This window comes from Orcinus orca, chromosome 3, assembly GCF_937001465.1.
Source record: "Orcinus orca chromosome 3, mOrcOrc1.1, whole genome shotgun sequence".
Lineage (NCBI taxonomy): Eukaryota > Metazoa > Chordata > Mammalia > Artiodactyla > Delphinidae > Orcinus > Orcinus orca.
In genome coordinates this window covers 14698415-14718845 of record NC_064561.1, presented here as the reverse complement: position 1 = coordinate 14718845, position 20431 = coordinate 14698415, and the positions used below count along the sequence as shown (strand labels likewise).

The 20431-nt window shown below is 37.6% G+C and overlaps 1 long non-coding RNA gene across 16 annotated transcripts in view; it reads right to left on the bottom strand.

Moving 5' to 3' along the window:
• Positions 1-464: 464 nt before the first annotated feature.
• Positions 465-20431, bottom strand: part of LOC125964106 (uncharacterized) — a 42514-nt gene continuing 22547 nt past the window's right edge. For 12 of the 16 annotated variants that reach the window (XR_007476788.1, XR_007476786.1, XR_007476777.1 and 9 more), the window contains one exon: positions 19757-19903. This is a non-coding gene — a long non-coding RNA (uncharacterized LOC125964106). Of the gene's footprint in view, positions 2080-10103; positions 11161-17535; positions 17950-19756; positions 19904-20431 lie in introns of those variants that run through there. The other 4 variants (XR_007476781.1, XR_007476780.1, XR_007476783.1 and 1 more) reach the window with 4 other exon arrangements.

Here is a 20431-nt window from a genome sequence, read left to right as displayed (position 1 = left end):
TGACAGGGCTACAAGGGGACTAGTGTCCACATCAGGTGGATAGCTTAGATCCTGATACCAACTACTGGAAATTATCCAGGGCCCAGGAAGGAAGTACTGGTAAGCTGCAGTCGCCAGCACGGTGCTTGGTAGATGTAAATATTTGTGGGTCTGCTAAATTAACGGTAAGACTATAATTCATAATATCTTGCACACAAACTAGATTGGTAAGTTTTCAGTGGATGACTTTATTACCATTCCGAACTCAGTTAGATGGAACAGTACTCCTCAATGATTGAGAAATCAATCTTCCTCAATCTTCATGTATCACCATCTGCAAACATTGCTCTCTCTCACAGATTACGTGCCTTCAGCTATGGATGAGACAGTGAGATGCATTTCATTCTCCTCTTCCTGGACACACAGAACAATGACCTTTTCTAACCTCCCTTGGAGCCAGGCAGAGGTTAAGTTTTTGCATTCTTGTTGAAAGGGTATGGGCCTACCACTTTCAGGCCTGGCCAGGAGATATTATGCATGATTGCCCATGTTCCCTTCTGCTGTAGTTTAGGTAGTCATGCATTTAAGACAACACCTCAAGGTGGAGGGGGCATGGGTTCCTGATTCACTACTTGAAAGCAATCTGCTAAGAATGAACCACCTAATTCACACTGGTTTCTGACAAGAGAAATAAACATTTATTAAGTTAAGACACTTGGCTTTCAGGAGTGTTTGTTAGACTACCTAGCATCAATTACCTTGAGTAATTCATTGCTAAACTGGTACACCGGTAATAACCATGGACTAGTGATGAGTCTACTTAATTCCAATCCTCTCCATTTCTCATTGCTGATTTACTCTATACTCACCAGAAATTATTTTTCATAGGACTTCTTGATGACCATGTCAGTCTAGAATTATCCATAGTACCTCTATGTCTATCTCTTCCTCCAATTCAACTTCCCAGTAGGGGACCTGGCATTACCCCTCTGTGTAGATACAACCATGGAGGATCAGGTCCTAACGAGATCGTATCTAGAAGGGCCCTGTTCTGCAAGGTTTATGGTTTATTTTGCTATACCTTGGATTCATATGTTGGTTTAAAATAAAAAGCGACATGATTTTTGAAGGTTGAAGCTGAGTGGCTGAACCAAATTTCTATAATCAAGGTAACATATATTTTCCCCCTGAGTCTGTACTAGGTCATTTCTTAAAAATTATTTTTTCTATCCTATGAATCTATATGTTTACATAAGCATTAGCTATTATTCCCAACGTCTATGTTATGGACGGAAAATAGGATTCTTCTCGTGTCCCAACTCAAATCAAACAGTAAAGCATTGTTTACATTATACAAGGTTTACATTGCACAGGACTGTTTATATTCTACAAGGATCCTGAGGTCACGTCTAGACCCAATGGGAAAAAATGTCATAATAGATTAGTAAGGACTGTAATGAAGATGGAAGGGGAAAGTGGTGGCATATGTGCTAGGCATTTATTTCCCCAACTGAGGTCATTTCCTTGTCATGTATCACAACGCTACTGTAGTTGCTCATGTGCTGCAATCCACTGCCCACCCATCCACCCATCTAACATTTTTGAGGACTTAATCTGTGCCAAGGACTCTACTCTCTGCCTGAAAGGCAAGTGAAAAATACAACCCAGGTCTTTCCTGAAAGAGCACATAAAGGAAGACTGATCTCTGAATAGTAAGTGACACAAGATAATGGCTGAATGGGTGGTTTCTTTTATCGTGCACTTGCAGGATAGAAAGCAGAGAGAAAAATAGCTCCAAAGAGTTGGACAGTTATATTATCATTGATTTTCGAGTGACCACCAATTAAAGGGCATGCTTAGCAGCTAGAAATGAGGACCTCATTAGATGACTACAAGAGCCAGACACTTTCAAAACTTTCCCCTAAACTTGCAGTTCCATTTTCATTTCATGAAGAGACAGCTTGGGAAGTCGGAGGTCACGCTCTTGTATGTCCACAACAGGGATGATTTAAGGCACCGGTAAGCTCCTGCTGAGCTGCCACCTAAGGTCATACGACTGTGAATCATGGCGGGATATAATGACTTGGGCAACATTCTTTCCTGCAAATACATACAAGATGGATGGTGAATAGTATTGAAGTATAATATATGGTGCCGATCATGAATTTAAATTCCCTCAGAAATGGAGGAGAAACAATTAGCAAAGGGCATTCTTGACTTCGTTGAGCAGCAATGCCTCTCTGACTCCTGAGACACTCATTTTCAGCAGTCAGGCCACAAGATGTGTCTTCAATTTCTGCAAAATCTAGTTCTAGCTAGATTTTGGGAACTCATGGGAATATGATCTTAATGGATGTCTCATGTTTCTCAATGCAGTGTGGCTCTGGAAGTTTATGGGATGGAGTCAACAAAAAAGACAGGTCCTTTTTTACAGCATTCTTTATATCTGTTCAATCTTGTCACTACCATAGTGTCCTACTAAAAGGACATTTCAGGGATTGTGTGAGGCCTGGTACAGTGTGTTTTTATAGTCAGAGTGGGTCAGCGGATGGAGAATCACATGACAGAAAACAAGAGGATGAGGTGCTATTCCTGGCTCCGGCTTCACCTCAGAGAATGACCTTGGCACAAGCACTTAACCTCACTTTGAATCTTTGAACCTCAGTTTTCTCATCTGTGAAATGAGGAAAGAACATCTGCCCCTTTGCTCCCTCTCAGGATTCTTGGAGGATTAAACAGATCAGGGCTATAACCTGAACTATGGTGAACCCATGAGGAAAAAAGTTAGACATCACTTAACTATATAATATTCTTTTTAATCATTACTAATTTCCAAAGGTGAAGAAAACCTTGTTAAAAAAATATGTAAGCTGATTGTTTTTCTGGAAACAAAATAAAGACTCAACTAGCAACCCTGCATTAAAAAAGAGAACCTGAAATGCACATTCCAAATCTACTTCGAGACAGAAAGACGCCCAAATTCCTTCCAGTTTCCTAAGATTTTTCCACTATAATTTTTTCGTTATTGTCTTCTTCATAAAACGTTAGTTATATTTTGGGGGTTTGCTATTGCACAGTTTAGCGTATATAAGGAAATCGTCTTTCCAATTCACTAATAAAAAAGGGAGTACAGGAGAGAAGAAGGAAGAGAGGGAAGGAGGAAGGAATAAACAGAGAACAAACCCACGTGGCTAAAAGAAACTGACCTGAGAAGACAAAACAATTCATAATTTAAAATACTATATAATACAAATGAAGTTAAAGATGTGTTTGCCCAGAAGAGGACTGACTTGAAGTAAACTGATATGATTTTCTGGATAACACCCTGTATTTCCCTGCTTTAGTGAAACAGTCAGTCATAGAAGAGCTCTATCTACAGGGAAATTATGAAAGAAATAATCTTCATTTCTCCATGATTCTTTAAAACCAAATTGGACTTTATTCCTTCTTTTTTCTCTCTCAAACTGCACTCCTCGACATAGAAAATAGCATTCTGGAATGACTTAGAATTAGAGATCAGTCAATATTTCGTGATTTTAAGGTTCTTCATTAGGAACAATGTGAATTTGGGCCCAATAATCCTAATCCTAGCTTTTTCTTTAGTTCTATAGTTCTATCAGGCCATGTTGTTAGAGCACTGTTTACACTTATTGCCAACAGTCTCTGGATTGGAGGTCAAACTGTTACTTACCTTCTTCAGCATACTCTTCAATGATTAAATGCCCCCAAGGACTTTTAAGAATCATTTTCATCTTGTAAACATTTTTTAATTGACATCTTAACTTTATAGTTGCTTCCCCTGTGAGGGAAAGAGACTAGGGTGATGGAGGCTTTTTGCTTCTTACTTTGTATTTTTTCAAGTACTTATTACTTTTTAAATTAAAATCAAGGAACCAGCACAAGAATGCTAGTAAGGTATAAGTGAGATGTAATGCTTGGTGTGCATAAGGGTTCAATAGTCCACTGTGAGAGTGCAGCCTGTTGAACAACCTCAGTGATAAGTGGGAACCACTTGTCCAAGACTATTTTATTTAAGATGCAATACTCATTTCTATCCCCTTCAATACATTTTAAGTACCCCAAGCTAGAATAATGGGGCTAGAGGTGCAAGAAGAATATTATACGAAACAGGGGCAATATAAAAAAACATTACAATCAAATTTTCCTTATTAAAAATGTAAGTCAAAAACCTAAATACACTATTATTCCACAGAGTTTTAAGGTATATTAAAAACATTGTGATAGGATGTTTCAAAAATTATGGTACAATCCCCTTCTGACACCCTCATTCCTGAGTCACCACTTCAGCAGGACTGGGCTTTGGCATACTCAACCCACATGATGAGACAATAGCAAAAGAGCTTGATGGCTCAGTTGCCGAGGACTAGCCCACTAGGTTCTGAAGACAAGTGGACCAGGTGCTCCCACTGTCCATGCCAACCACCAAACCTGTGAGCAAGGCTGTCTCAGACAAGCTCTCACTCAGCTGATCCATCAGTTGACTAAAACTGCATGAAGGAGCCCAGATAAAACCAAAAGTAAAACACTACCCAGATGAATCCAGTCCCAAATTGCCAAGTAATTGCTATTTTAAGCCACTAAGTTTTTTGTTGTTGTTGTTTTGTTTTTTATATCTTTATGGGAGTATAATTTCTTTACAATGGTTTGTTAGTTTCTGCTTTATAACAAAGTGAATCAGTTATACATATACATATGTTCCCATATCTCTTTCCTCTTGTGTCTCCCTCCCTCCCACCCTCCCTATCCCACCCCTCTAGGTGGTCACAAAGCACCAAGCTGATCTCCCTAAGCCACTAAGTTTTGAGGTGGTTTGTAATATAGCAAAAGCTAATCTATACTATAATACGATTTGGTCAAGTGGGTTTATCCTTGAGAATGCAAGGTTGGCTCAGTATCAGCCAGTCAAATCATGTGATTCACTATATTAGTTAAATAAAAGGAGAAAATCATATCATCATTCTTTTTAGATAGAAGAGATAAAAAGCATCCCATGAGGTTCAAAATCTATTGGGTAGGGTAAATTTTATAAAACTAGATCCAAATAATAACTATCTTTCCTTGATAAAGGCTATATACCAAAAATACATGGCACATGTATACACTAACAAAAATTATTATTACTAATTTTTTTAAAAAATTAGCATTTCCTTTAAGGAGAGAATTGAGATAAAGATTTCTAACATTACTGGTCTATTGGAACTGACCTTTTTGGAGCTGTGTATTGAGAGAAATAGAAAGAGAGAGAAGGTTTAGAAGAATACAGATAAAAATGTCATATTTATAGATTGTTTTGATTATGTATTTCATTGGAAACACAGGAAAATCAATAAGCTATTAAATCTAAGAAAAGAGCTCAACATAGGGGCTGGAAAAAAATTAATACACCGAAATCAATTGCGTTCCTCCATAGCATCAATATCTAGATACAATACAAGATGAATTTACCACAGTAACAAAACCTATAGAGAGTATGGGGTTTCACCTAATAAATTATGCAGAAAATCTTCATAATGGAAACTTTATTAGAGGACACATGAGTAAAAGAAATATATATCACAGGTATGGATGAGATGACTTACTATAATAATATAAATGTCCTTATATTAATCTACAAAATTAAATGCAACTGTAATAAAAGGCCAAGCTCTTTTTTTTTGAGGGACAGCATAAAAAAGTGATTCTAAAATGTATCTGGGGGACTTCCCTGGTGGTGCAGTGGTTGAGAATCCGCCTGCCAATGGAGGGAACATGGGTTCAATCCCTGGTCCAGGAAGATCCCACATGCCACGGAGCAACTAAGCTGGTGCACCACAACTGCTGAGCCTGCACTCTAGAGCCCACGAGCCACAACTACTGAAGCCCACGAGCCTGGAGCCTGTGCTCCGCAATAAGGGAAGCCACTGCAATGAGAAGACTGTGCACCACAACAAAGAGTAGCCTCCTGCCCCACCCCTCGCTGCAACTAGACAAAGCTCACACGCAGCAATGAAGACCCAACGCAGCCAAAAAAAAAAAAAGAAAGAAAAATAAAGAGCAGATTGCTCTATCTCCTATAAAAAAATTAAAATAAAATAAAATGTATCTGGAAGAATAAAGTTCTCCATACAGCTAAGGTAGTTTTGAAAAATAAGCTCAAAATGGAGAATGTGCCCTACACATTAAGATATATTGGGAAGTCATGATAGATAAGAACTGTGTGATGCCCTTGGAAGAAACGGCAAACAAGAAAACAAATCAAACAGGTGGCCTAGAAATAGAGCTATATACAGAGAGGAAGTCGGCACATGAAAGAGATGGAATCATAGTCCAATGGAGGAAGCTGAATTACAGCTTTTGGGGAAACAGTCTCATTTTCAAAAGAGATATGAGACTGGATCTTAACCTAGTGATATCACTTATGTTGTACCCAGTCCTATATAGCTCACCTAATCTTCACAAAAAAATCCACAAGGCATAAACTATTATCCTCATTTTACAGGTGGAAAAACTGAGGTATGAGAGATAAAATGACTAGCCTAAGAAGTACATGGTGGAGTTGGAACTTAAACCCCACAGAAATCATTCTATTAACCATTATGTTATATAATTCCACCTAATGTACAAAACTAAAATAAAATAGTTTTAATATCTAAATGTGAAAAATAAAATCTAGAGAGAATAAAAGAAATTGCAAGGTAATATATTTGTGATTTCAGGGTAAGAGATGAAATAGATCTTTGAAAAATAAAGCAGCATACATTGTATGAAGCAAAAGTGATGAATTTAACTATATTAAAATTATAAATTTATTAATATAAAAAATCTGATTTAAAAAAATGGGCAGAAGAGCTGAATAGACATTTTTCCAAAGAAAACATACAGATGGCCAACAGGCACATGAAAAGATGCTCAACATCACTAGCCATCAGGGAAATGCAAATCAAAACCACAATGAGAGATCACCTCACACATGTCAGAATGGCTATCGTAAAAAAGAACAAAGCTAACAAGCCTTGGTGAGGATGTGGAGAAAAGGGAACCCTGGTACACTGTTGGTGGGAATGTTAACTGATGTAGCCACTAGAGGGGTGGGATAGGGAGGGTGGGAGGCAGACACAAGAGGAAGAAGATATGGGGACATATGTATATGTATAGCTGACTCACTTTGTTATAAAGCAGAAACTAACACACATTGTAAAGCAACTATACTCCAATAAAGATGTTAATAAAAACAAAAACAAAACAGAACAACCATATAATCCAGTAATTCCACTCCTAGGTATATATCTGAAGAAAACAGAAACACTGATTTGAAAAGATGCATGCACCCACATCCAGTGTTTATAACAGCATTGTTTACAATAGCCAAGATATGGAAGCAACCTAAGTGTCCATCAAGAGATGAATGAATAAAGAATACGTGCCATATGTACACAATGGAACACTGCTCAGCCACCATATGGAGGTATATACCACCATAATCCTAAAAAACCTGTGACTTTGGGCTTCAGGGGTCTAAGCCTTCTAAGTGACTGAAAGGTACAACTGGATATTAGACCTGTCTAAAAATTGTCCTTTTCTGTCCTCACATACAAGGGTTCAGCTTGATTTTTGGATAGCTGTCATTAAAAAAAAAAAAAAAGTGCAAAGAGCTAATGCCTTTTGCTACAAGACAAAACAATTTCTCCTGGACATGCAGTAATAGGAGGCAATGCCATGTGTTGGAAGCATGCACATATTTTATGATAGATATTAATCTGGAGGTTAACAGCTAGATGCTCTGGTTGAAGTAGTTTATTTCAAACATACATATAATGTTAACCCACTTTGTAACAAAGCCTTCAACATTTCATATGCAAATTCGTTTTTCTTTCTAGTTTAAGCCCAAGGAAATCCCTATAAATCTTGTCTCCAAAGAGAAAATATAAAGAATTCATAAGATTAAAGAGTTCTTATCAATTGTATAAAAAACTAGAAATGTACTAACTAGACAAAAATGTAGATGTCTAAGAGAACGTCCAACAAATAGAAAAGTAGAGGACTGCACTGAGATTGCAATCCTGAGAAAAATACATTATTTCTAAATGAAAAAGTAAAAGGAGATAGTATAAATTAAAGCCAGAAGAAAAATTTTAAACCTACAAAAATATGAGTCAATACAAAGTTAAAAACCCATGAATTTTACTATATACCCAAAGGCTTCACAAAAGATCTCATGAATATCACAAATTAAAATAAAACAAACAAAAGCCAGAAATATTGTTTTCCCCAAATTGTACTACCTGCTTATTGCTTCAGTGGTAAGAAGAAAAATTATCTTCAAATAGTTAAATTGTATACCTACTTATATTTTAACTCTTAGGTGGATCTTGTTATATAATATATATGATCTTTAAAGAAAACTTGTTGGTTGTTTATTTTGGCATCTCTTAGGAAATTCCTATGTAATTAGATAAATCTCCTTAGATAACTCTTAAATAAAAATAGATGCAAATATAGTATGTTTCATATCATTCATTTTAGACCTCTAAGAGTTGGAAAAGCTCAACCTGGAGAAGAAACTAGTTTTATTGAGGGAAGAAACTACTTTCCAGTTTAGAAGAGGAGGGATTATCCCATTTCTGTAGAGGAAGCAATCAGGAAGATACAAAAAGAATGATCCTTGCCTAGTGCTAAGGCCAGAACTACTGTGAATATTGTACCAGATCTTGTAAAAACAGCCACTGTGCTGGCACTCACAGGCCTGGGTCATGGTTTGTTCAACAATAAAACTTTGTTCCAAAGGATGGAACTCCTTCGGGCCAAAAAGCTTTCACCTGTATTATTCCATTAACCTGTTTTGTTATAGGAAATGTGTTTATTTTTTGAAATGACATTGAAATATATCCTTAAAAGAACACTTTAGGTCTCAACAAGATTCTCTTCTCTTTCAGCCAACACATTACCTTTTAGAAATCAACAGTCTACTTCTTTCTTTAAATCATCACATTTCAAAGCTGTAGCAGCTAATAAATGTTAATATAATTTTTCCAAAACTGCAATCTCCCTAAATTTCTATGCTGTCTTCTTTATCCTGTCTTTTCAAGGTAAAGGTATCTTTCCAGTTTTCTTAGCATTATCAGGATTACGGATTTTGTTCATTGTTAAAGTTTGTTATTTATGGACATGTTAATGTAAATGCAAAAATATCTCGTATTATTCACAAGCTGGCTGACTTAAATCACTCGCTCTTAAAGCAACTTTACTGCTCTCCAATCTGTTCAAATGCACGGAAATATAAATTCAGGATGATGCGGCTTTTCTGCAATGCTTTCTTTTCAGGCTGCAGTCTACATGACAGCGTTATACCTTATCCTTGCTGCTGTTGTTGTTCAATCTATAAAATCTCTCTTGAAGACCCCCAAAACAGCTTGTAATTTAAACTTTTACTTTTGGTGACTCACTGTTTTCAAATTGCCATCTCTGACCATATCCCCCTTCCAGGGGAATTTATGCAGACTCTTAACCCATAATTGCTTTACTCTTTACCTCTATTTCTGGGTTCTTAAATTAACTGTTACATCAGTGTTCTTCATTACTCAAATTATTTTTTCTTAAGAATTTTTCCTGGAAGTAAGTTCATGCTACTTTTGACAAGCAAACATTTGACCTCTGAAGGAATTCTTATGGAAATGGGTTTATATCCCAAATGCACCACCAAAAATCTTTGTGACCTTGCATAAACGTCCCTTACCATTTCAGGTGCTATCTCTGCTTGACTCCAAAGTGAACTGATTAAAACTATGAGCATCTAGCTGTTATGCACTTTTGTCTCAGTTTGGTCAGTGAAACTCTCAAAAATCCATCAGATTTTCATTATTTTTATCATTAGCCTGTTTGTGTAAAGTAAGTTATCATTTATGGAGCCAGTGTTCTCCTTTATTCCGGCATGCAATCATTGTAAATATTTCTCATGGACACATTCTTAGAAGGCCTATGAATAACCTGGCCTCTTACCGATTCTCCCTTTTGGAGTCGTACTAGCCAGACTTCCCCAATAACTTTCAGAGAGAGTTTTCCCCCTTTCCGGGTCTTCTTTTTGACTTCTATACGCCATAGAACTTTCAAAAGTTATCACACCAATACTAATATTACCACATACCCTTCAAAAAGCTCCAAGCTGTTTATGCCTATTCATTAAGTTAATACTTTATCAAAACTTGTCCAATTGAGTAGTTTTAGCACAGATATTTTACACAGTTTAGCACAGACATGCTCTTTTTAAGGCTGACAGATCCATTAGGAATTAACTTTCTGGTACATTTTCCCTCTGACATTTTCCTCACAACTGCGTTTCCTCATAACTGAGCCATCAGTTATCTCTTGCCTATAGAAAGGCAGATAAGAGAAAAGAAAGCTAAGTGAGAAAAGATATGTAAATAGACTAGCACAATATTGGACACATAATAAGTATTCAATAAATGATAGCAAGTATTCTTACCCTTATCCTCACATTAGTTTATATGTATTAAAAACTGATTACTGGACTCAACTCTTACTTCCATTGCTCATTAGATCCTCACAGAAACCTTGGAGGAAGCGAGGTTTTATCCCCATTTTACAGGTTGGGAGACTGCAGCCTAGAGGGCTTAAGTACCTTAACTGAAGTCATATAGTCAAGAAATAAGCCTATATTTGTCACAATCACTTGCCCATGCTTTGACGTGACACCACCACCCATCATTTACCCAGCTTCACCAAGGTACTACTAAATTTTTTACTCTTATTCTCCTCTCTTTGCTTCATACTGCCATTGTCACCAGCCCAGTCAAACTCACTTTTAATTTTCCAATGTTAATGAAGGGAGTAGAAGGTGGAAATTGAGGTTAAAGGAGGAAACTTTAATGTTATTCAAGGATGACTTCATCTTAACTTCCAGCCTTCGTCTGCCCATTCTCTGCTCCAGTCACACGCAGAGTATTTGCTATCTCTTCCATAAGTCTTGACTTTTCTTGTCTTTATGCCACTTTTCTTTTCTCCATTTGCAATGAATCTCCCTTTCCCTTGGTTCTTCACCATTTCTTACTCCATACTCTCCATTAAAATTCAAATCTACCTTTAAAGCCCAACTCATATACCAGTTCTGTCCTGCAGTCGCCTGGATCTGCCAAGTCAGAACTAACCACTTGCTCCTCCGTGCTCCTGCAATGGCAATGATGTTAGAAGGGCGAGTGATTTTACAGCTCGCTCACCACCTGCGGGAAATATGTCCTCTTTGCCCTTCCACATCCTTTCTCCACCCAACTCTATATGGATGGCTTGCATGGCCTATCTTAGTAAGTGTCCTTGCTCTAGCTTCTGTTTGGCTCACCAATGAAGAGTACCAATAGAAGATTGTAGGGAACGAAGGAGGGGAGTGAAGTTAGGGTATTAATTCTTGCCAAATTGCATCCCCCAACTAACGTATAGTGCTTCTCCGTGGGGCATCACAGCATCTTTGGGGAGGACTCTCTCTCCAGCAAGGCTTCCTTTCTCTTTCATCTCCTATAAAGGCAGCCACACTTTTCCTGAACCCAGGGCACTACACTATCTCTTGATTCTCTACATTGGGCTCAATTTATCCTTATTGATGTACCCCTGATTTCCTGCTGAGACCCTGTCTGATAAACTTCGTAATATGCTCTTCTAAGCTGTTAATTTTACAAACCACATTATTGCACTTATTAGAAGAATGTCTTCAGGATGTGTCAGTAAGCTCTGATTGATGATAATCGTAAACAGCTAGAATTTATGGAACATAAAGCATGCTTTGGTTACTCTCTTGAGTACACCATGTGCGTTATTCTAATTAATTAAAATCACTATTAGCTAAGCAAGGCACACAGATGCTAAGAGGTTCCCAGAAGTAACTTGCTCATGGTCACCCCAGTGTCTCAGTAGTGTTTAGGACTCAGATCTGTCCAAAGCCTAAACCTTAAGTTCTAGGTCTAAGCAGTGGCTCTCAAACTTGAGTATGCATCAGCATCACCAAGAGAGCTTGCTGAAACAGGTAGTGGGCCCCACCCCCAGAGCGTCCGAGTCTGTAGGTCTGGAGCAGGGTCCAAGACTTTCACTTCTAAAAATTCCTACGTGCAGCTGATGTGCTGGTCTGGGTACCAGACTTTGAGAACCACTAGTCCAGGCATTTTAGGTCCAGAATTTCAGGTGTTAGAATAATTTTCTGGTGATAAATTGTCGGAAAAAAAAAAAAAGCAGTGCATTTTCCTGTTTGTAAGGAGGTAATACATTCAATCTTAAAGAGTCAATAATGGGGCTAAGTATTTAAGAAAGAAGAGTTATTCTCCAGGAAGATGGGAGGAGATGGACATTCTAAGGACAGGAATGCCCTTTCAGGAAACTTGCAAAGGGAACAGAAAAATAACATAGTAAGATTCTGCTATCCAGTGTTCACAGAACATGAGTGGGATACCCTTGACTGGAAAATGGGAAGCCAACTTTTGCTCACCATATACATACCTTATTCAGTACAAATGTTTATTAAGAATCTCCACAGGCTAGACACTAGGCATCAGGGCTACACTGATAGAGCAGATAAAGTGCCTGGCCTCAGGGAGCTAGTGCTTCAGATGATGTACATCAGCTAGATAGACTGAATGATGGATACTATATTGGGTTCACACTTCGTCTCAAGAAAAAAATATATCCATAGACGTGATCCAGGAGTCAAATGGCAAAAGACCTAGCCTCAAAGTGAGTGTTAATTTCATTAAATGGTAGGTAAAAATTATTTTATATGCCGAGATAGGCTCTGCTTAAAAGACACACTATTCCTCCAAACGTATTATACAAGCTTATGAACCTGTGACTTTTTCTAGGAGAAATGTTGCCTTCTTTCCCAAGAAGGGAGCAGTAGGGGTCGGGGTGGAAATAGTTTCATCATCAGAGGCACAGTCTCACTACTACTGCTCAGCTCCAATTCGCAACCTTCTGAATGGTTTCCAGACTAAGTAATTTAGCAAATTGATGAAGAAAACATGGCCCATTAATATTATGATGCGTGTTATAACTTCACTCTGGGTTTAGCATAGGAAAAATATTATTTGCATTGATTAGAAATATGCTTTATGGCTGCATATATTATTCACTCTGAAGATTCTAAAATTATTAGCTGGGTTGACATGATGAACTGCACAGGAGTACTTCTAGATGGCATCTCAATATCATCTGTTACTCACATCATATAGGTCTAGGAATCAATATGTATTTTACTCAATATGAGATCTTATTCCAAACATCAAAATATACCTGTTTTTATTCGATGGTTATCATCATGAAATTAGCAGCTAAACATCATTTAGAAAATTCAAAGCAAGTAAATTACTGTATTAACTGTCCAACTATGATTATGACTTTCCTCCACTTATAGCTGAACCTAATATAATGATCTGGTCAGTCTGACTAGGAGGATTTATTCATTAATTTACTCAAATGTTCTGAGGTATATTTTGAAGGACTTAAATTATGGTCTGGTTTGTAGGATCCAACAGTAAGGGTGCAGGTTTATCTCCTACAAGCTCTGTGACCTTGCCCAAGTGACTTAGCATCTCTGAGCCTCACTTTCCTAATCTGTAAAATGGAAACAATAATAGAACCCAAGTTGTAAAGCTGAAGGAAAAAAAGTAATATGGTAATATATTTTGGCACAAAAGAGCAGTTATGCTGATGGTCATTATTTGTGAATACTGTTGCTAAGATTATTGAAAACCTGTTGTGTGTTAGGTGCTGTTCAAGGACTAGAATTTTAAGACTGTTCTTCACCTTTATCCCAGTTTTACCTGCAAAGTTCTGCCATGCACTGGAAAAACATACTGGTATTTCTAGGGAAGGGGACCACTCAGGTGACATTTTTGTTTCACCAGGTATATAAAGTATACAAAGGTTATAATGTATCTTTTGAGTCCTTTGGACGTCTAGTTACCTTTCACTAGAATGATTCTAGTAGATCCTGATAGATACCTGAGACAAGGTCAGGTCAGTGATGTTGGTACCTTTTCTGGCTTAAGAGCATAGGGCAGAAACACAGGAAGAGAGGTCTTCCTTTTCCACTCCTCTTACTAAGAACCCTCTCGAATAATGACAATCTGAAACAGATCACTACATTGTTGCATGCTGTAGAATCAAAGCAGTGCACAAAGCAAAGAGCACTGGCCTCCATTATACGTGCATTTCACTTGAGATTCACTTTTCTAGACCATGAAGAAAGCAGATGTTTCAACACTTTCCAGGTACTGGAATATTACAATCTGGCCATCTCCACCACTGCATGTTTGATCACACTGTTCCCTGCAAATGGAATGCTGTTCCATCAAGGTCAGATTGACCACTGCAAATACCTGATTTTATCGTACGGTCAGAACCAAATTAACTTACTGAAATTCTGCCCAGCTCAGGGTCTACCTTCTCTGTGAAACCTCCTGTGAGATCCCAAGTTACAAACAACTCTATCTTCTTCAGAAGACATTGTATACTATATAAATAGTAATTTACATATAAATATATGTATATGTGTGTGTATTTCCTTGTTACATTAAGTTATAACTCCTGTGGTTTCTCTTCTTAACTAAACTGGACCCCCTTATCATCACAGTGGCCATGTACATCATTGTATCCTCCAAAACATCCAGAATAATATCATGGATTCAGTATATAGTTGTTTAATAGAAAACAATTAACAAACCACTGCAGAATACTAGTGTCTCTCAAGGTGTGTTCAGTGGATCATAAATCCTATGAGACAGTCCATGAAGGAAAAGATTTCAAATAAATTTGGGATCTGTTGTCCACTACATCTCCTTATCAGAGACTCATAATTCACAAGACTCGTAAAAAGCTCTGTAGCAAAGAAACTGTTGACTTAGTTTGACCCAGTATTTCTCTTACAAGAGTATCAGTTCTGGAGGTCAAGGACATTTTCCACCTCTAATACAACATCTCTACTGCCTAGTAGAGTGTCTGGCACTTAGTAGACACCTAATAAATATTTGAATAAGTTTCAACATACATTCCCCTTTTAAGCTATAGAAGAAAAACACAGTATATAGTAGATTTTGATTTACTTGGGGAGAATAATAATATGAATAGACAAATTTACACAAATCATTTTGAAGTATATATATTTGACAATACTTTTTTCCACAAATCTACACAAGTGCACATTTAGTGGTGATAGTAAACGAACTATATTTGCTTCTGAAAACTTGCTAAGAAGGATGGCTACTAAAAACTACAACTTGAACCCAAAACAATTAATTTAGTTCATTGGTCCCCAACTCCTTAGCAGTTTTAATATAGAAGAAAATAGACGCATATATTTCTTTTCTGCCATAATATGACATCATATAAGGAATGCTATTTTATTAGCTAGAAATAAGATTTGCTTTTGTTATTTTAGTACATTTGATCACATAAGAATAATTCTAGATTTTTTTCCCCTCCTGTGACTCTCATAGCATCCCCATCTAAAATAGACTTTGGAGATTTAGATCAAATGTCATATCAATTGTCCTAGACTGCTTACTATGTGCTTTCACTATAGATTTTAATGTCAATAGAGAAAGGAGAAGGAAAAGTCAGAGGGAAATGAAACAGGTGTATGCAACACCCCTCTCTACTACCGACATTTCTCAGAATTCTGGGGGAAGTTGCATCTATAAGGGGAAAGTTTTTCACCATGGAACTCACGGTGGTTGAACTTCTCATGAAGAATTTTTTTTTCACTACTGAAGAAAACTATGTTTGATTTTACCATAACTGAAAAGTTCTCCTGTTTCTACTTCTGAGGTTTGCCCTCAAGACTACTGTTTACCTAATGGAAGTGAGTCCTATGCATGGAGGAAAAAGTGCACCATTTGAAGGAAAAGCTAAAGAAGTGATATTCAGGTAGCTCCTCATTCCACCAATGAAAACATACACATAGTTTTCCACTTTACACCTCATTTTCCACCTTATTTTCAAGATTTTGAAATGAACATGTAGGGTCTGATGAGTTTGTCAATAGTCTATAATTATTAGTGTTATTAAAATAGAATACAAATGATAAGCCATATGTAAAAATGCTGTGTGAATAAACTGCTATACCCCAAATAATACAAATGAGTGAATGGCAGTAAATGCTAAGAGGGATTAACAACATAAAGGATATTAAAAAAATGATGACCGTATTTCATATTTATGTGTCTTTTTCTCTCACTCTTTTCTTTTTGTCTTTTTGTTTTTTCTTTTTTGCGGTACGCAGGCCTCTCACTGTTGTGGCCTCTCCCGTTGTGGAGCACAGGCTCCGGACGCACAGGCTCAGCGGCCATGGCTCATGGGCCCAGCTGCTCCGCGGCATGTGGGATCTTCCCGGACCGGGGCACGAACCCGCGTCCCCTGCATCAGCAGGCAGAACACTCAACCACTGCGCCACCAGGGAAGCCCTTCTCTCTCACTCTTACTCAACTCCTAAATAACTAAGAGAATATGCTCACAAATGGTAAGCATGTTTTGGATGTTCGATGTGTGTTTGTGGGAAAGAACAAAAAAAAACCTGCCTCAATTAGGTCAAATATCATACAAGAGATGAATGAGATTAGAGATGGGATTGGGATTTGTGTTAGTGACTCAATAGCTAACCAATCACAGATGTGACAGTGTAGTGCAATATGCAAATATACTTTTAAACAACTTCTCTTAAGTTATCTACTGTCTGTAAAGACAATCACACTCAACTGCTCTGCACTGAACCCCAGAGCTTCTGAGTTAGAATCTCTTAGAAATAGGTACACGTTTCATTGCTTTGGCAACATTTACATGGCTCTGCATCAGGCAATACAACTGCTAAGATCACACCCTGGGAATTCAGGAAAGGCTAGTGTCCAGTTCTGGTCGTTCTACCACCCAACTGTGATCTAGGGTAAATTCCTGATTAAAAAAAAAAGAAAAAAGAAAAACCCTGAAGATGCTGAAACAGTATTTCCTACTTCACAGGGTCGTCATGGGGATAAAAGGTCATTAGGATAAAGTGCCTCTCACCCAGGAAACACTGATAAATGCTACTGATGCTACCATCATCATCATCATGACCGATCAAGAACATATTGCCACATGGAAATTCAACATTCCCTGGGCCATTCACAACTTTCCTTTAAAGGACTCATATTCTATGTGGGGGTCTTAACACCTTCAAATAACAGAAGATACAAGTCTTTACGCCTTTTCTTCTGTAGCTAATTTTGGCATCTTTCACCTCTGTCAACTTAAGTGTTGGTTTAGCATATTCTTGTCACACAAAGAAGCTACTTCCCAAAGAGAGGAACAATGTGTCAAGTGACAAAGACATTGAGTGAAGTCTTTCACATCCTAGATTGTCCATGGTACAGCTCAGCTGGTCTCTGGGTTGGAAGGCCTGGGTCTACTTTGCTCATCTGTTACAGGGGAAGGGACATGGTCCTTAGCATGTGCTCTGTGAAACAGAGGCAGCTGCTGGTAGAATTATAACACAAGCAGAACGGGCTTCAATTCTTCCTTCTTAGGTCTTTTTCTTCTTGTTCAGCTGTTGAAGGAACTTGCCTGCCCTCTGTCCCTGCCAGGACGATGTTACATCTGCCTGGATAAGTAGGTCACCATTGTATATCAGGAAAGGTCTTATTTGTAATCATCAGGAACCAGATACGGCTAATTTGAGCAGAAAAGGAAACTTTTGGAAGTTTATGGTTAGGTCTCAGTAACTAGAAGCAGACTAAACAACCGAAAGCCAAGCCTATGCTATTGCAATTATAGGATCAGGCCAAAGTGATGTTATAAGTCCTAGCTGGCCTTGCTACCAAGCAGGAACAGGAAACAGGAGGTTGACCCAGCACTGCTGGCCTTGCTTCTTTACATCATTTATTTGTCATTCAAAATCCAAGAGAGGGGTGCAGTTGGCCAACCCGAGGTCGCCCGACTGTTTTCCATCTGTAAGGGAGACTGAGCACGTGAGTAAACAGTGTATCTGACGTGTTCAGCTTGTATAACGAGAGGAAGGCTCTGTTTCTCACCAAGACCCACAAAGTGGAAAATTCCCCAAAGAGAAAGGAATTTCAGATCAGATGCTTGAAAAGTTAAAAACAACAACAACAAACAAATGCAGATGTGGAATTAAAGACATGGAGTCATTAAGAACCTCTATGTGGAGTGATTCAGACCTGAGTTCACATCTGGAGCAAGCTACTCAATCTTGCTGAGCTTCAATTTTCTTTAAAGGAAACAACGTGGAAGATGATGTCCACATGTAACTTGTGGTACACATGAAGGAGGGTAGTACAGTATATGATGCCTGGCACATCCTATGCATTTTCTAAAACTACTACTAGTACTATTATTATTGTTACTTATTATACAATTTATTGTAGAAATTAACAGGGAGAGTATTAATAAATGTTAATACAGTGCTAAGTGTCACATTTATGATCTCAGCTAATTATTTGTTGATTCAACAAATATTCTACATATCAGAAAATAACCTGTTAGTATATATATATATATATATATATTTTTACAGAAGAAAAGAAACCCTGAGGCTTAGAAAGTGTAAACAATGTACCAAAAGTCACTCATTTAAGAGGTAATGGAATATTATTCAGCCTTAAAAAAATGAAGGAGATCCTTTCATTTGTGACAATATAGATGAAACAGGAGTGCATTATGCTGATGAAATAAGCCAGACAGGATAAATACGAATGATATCATTTATATATGGAATCTAAAAAGAAAAAAAGCCACACTCATAGAAACAGAGTAGAAAACTGGTTGCCAGGGGCTGGGGTGTGGGTGGGGAAAAGAGGGGAAGACTGGTAAAAGGGTACAAACTTTCAGCTGCAGGATGAATAAGGTCTGAGGATCTACTGTATAACATAGTTACTACAGTCAATAATACTGTATTGCATAACTAACATTTTCTGAGAGAATAAAACTTAAGTGTTCTCACCAAAAAAAGAAAAAAAGGAAAAAGGTGTCATGAGCTGTTAGATGTATTAATTAACGTGATGGGAAGGATCCTTTTACAACGCATATGTATATCAAATCATCATGATATACTCTTTGACTATCTTACAATTTTGTCAATTATACCTCAATAAAACAGAAAAAAAAAGAGGTAATAAAGATGAGACTCCAATCCAGGATTATCCAGCTCAAAAAACTACACTCTTAACCATTACAATATAGTATCCATCCATATGTTGTAACTGTAAAATGCTTAACACAAAGGAAACGTTAAATAAATGGTATTTATTCTAACTCTAATGCTTACTAGATATTAGTTATGTGGTATGCTTTACTTCTAACTACAAGGGTATAAGGTGCAAATTCTTGCTACAGAACATAAAAGCCCCTGTGGTACCCTGTACGATAAACACAGTACCTGTAAATCTCTCATCTCTCAACCCAGAGTCTCCTCAAGTTGGAGGTCTTTACCCCCTTTATAATGTGGGAATAATGCCTTTCCCACATTTGCACTGGGCATGAAAATCCATACTTCCAGGTGTATACTGAACCTCCACTTAGCTCCTCGTCACCTTGGAATCACCAGACCAAAGATCATTTATTCCATTAATATAAATGATGTAGGGATAGAAGTACAGAATATACAGAGAGCGTTGGAGGAATCCAAACAACAAGTCCTCCACTCTCAAAACAAATTTTAGTAAAGTAAAGTAAAGAGCAATGTTTGGAAATAAAACTAAAAATGAAACTAACATCTACAATTAGCCAAGTATTTATTATGGGCCAGGCTACTTACTAGGCACTTGATAAACATTACAGCTCATCTTCCTGCAGTCCTTCATAGCATATAATATTGTTTCTATTTCATAGAGAAGAAAATTGTATCTAAGCAGGTTAGTGATTAGCCCAAGACCACAGGGCTAGGCTGTAAGAAAAGAAGGCCAAGTTTCAGTGGTCAAAATGGTGATGGATGTTATAACTAGAAGATTATGGCTAATCAAATAAAAATATTCAAAACGGTCCTAATGTATTATTAGGATTTCTTTAGAATAACTTGGGTGCCTTAGTGAATACAGTAGTGGTAGGCACTACAGTCTCTTTAATTTGCTAATCATACAAATCTACTTTAATATTCTTGGTGACAAGGAGCTAACTACTGATAAGACAGCTTCTTCAGTTTTGGGGCTACTCCAGGGTGAAATGCCGGAACATCTTACTGCCTGCAATGTTACCTAGTTCTACCAGGGGGAATAAAGCAGAACAAGTAGCCACTGTTCTTGACAAATGGATACAGTTTCAGTTTTTCAAACTATGAGTGTCAGATTCATTCATTGTATCAGATAGATCTGTCAAATGGCTTTGCCCATTTACTAATGGATGGCACACTGCAGACACACGTTGGGTCAAAGGACTCAATGTCACCTCATTGATACTGTCATCAGTATTTGTATTG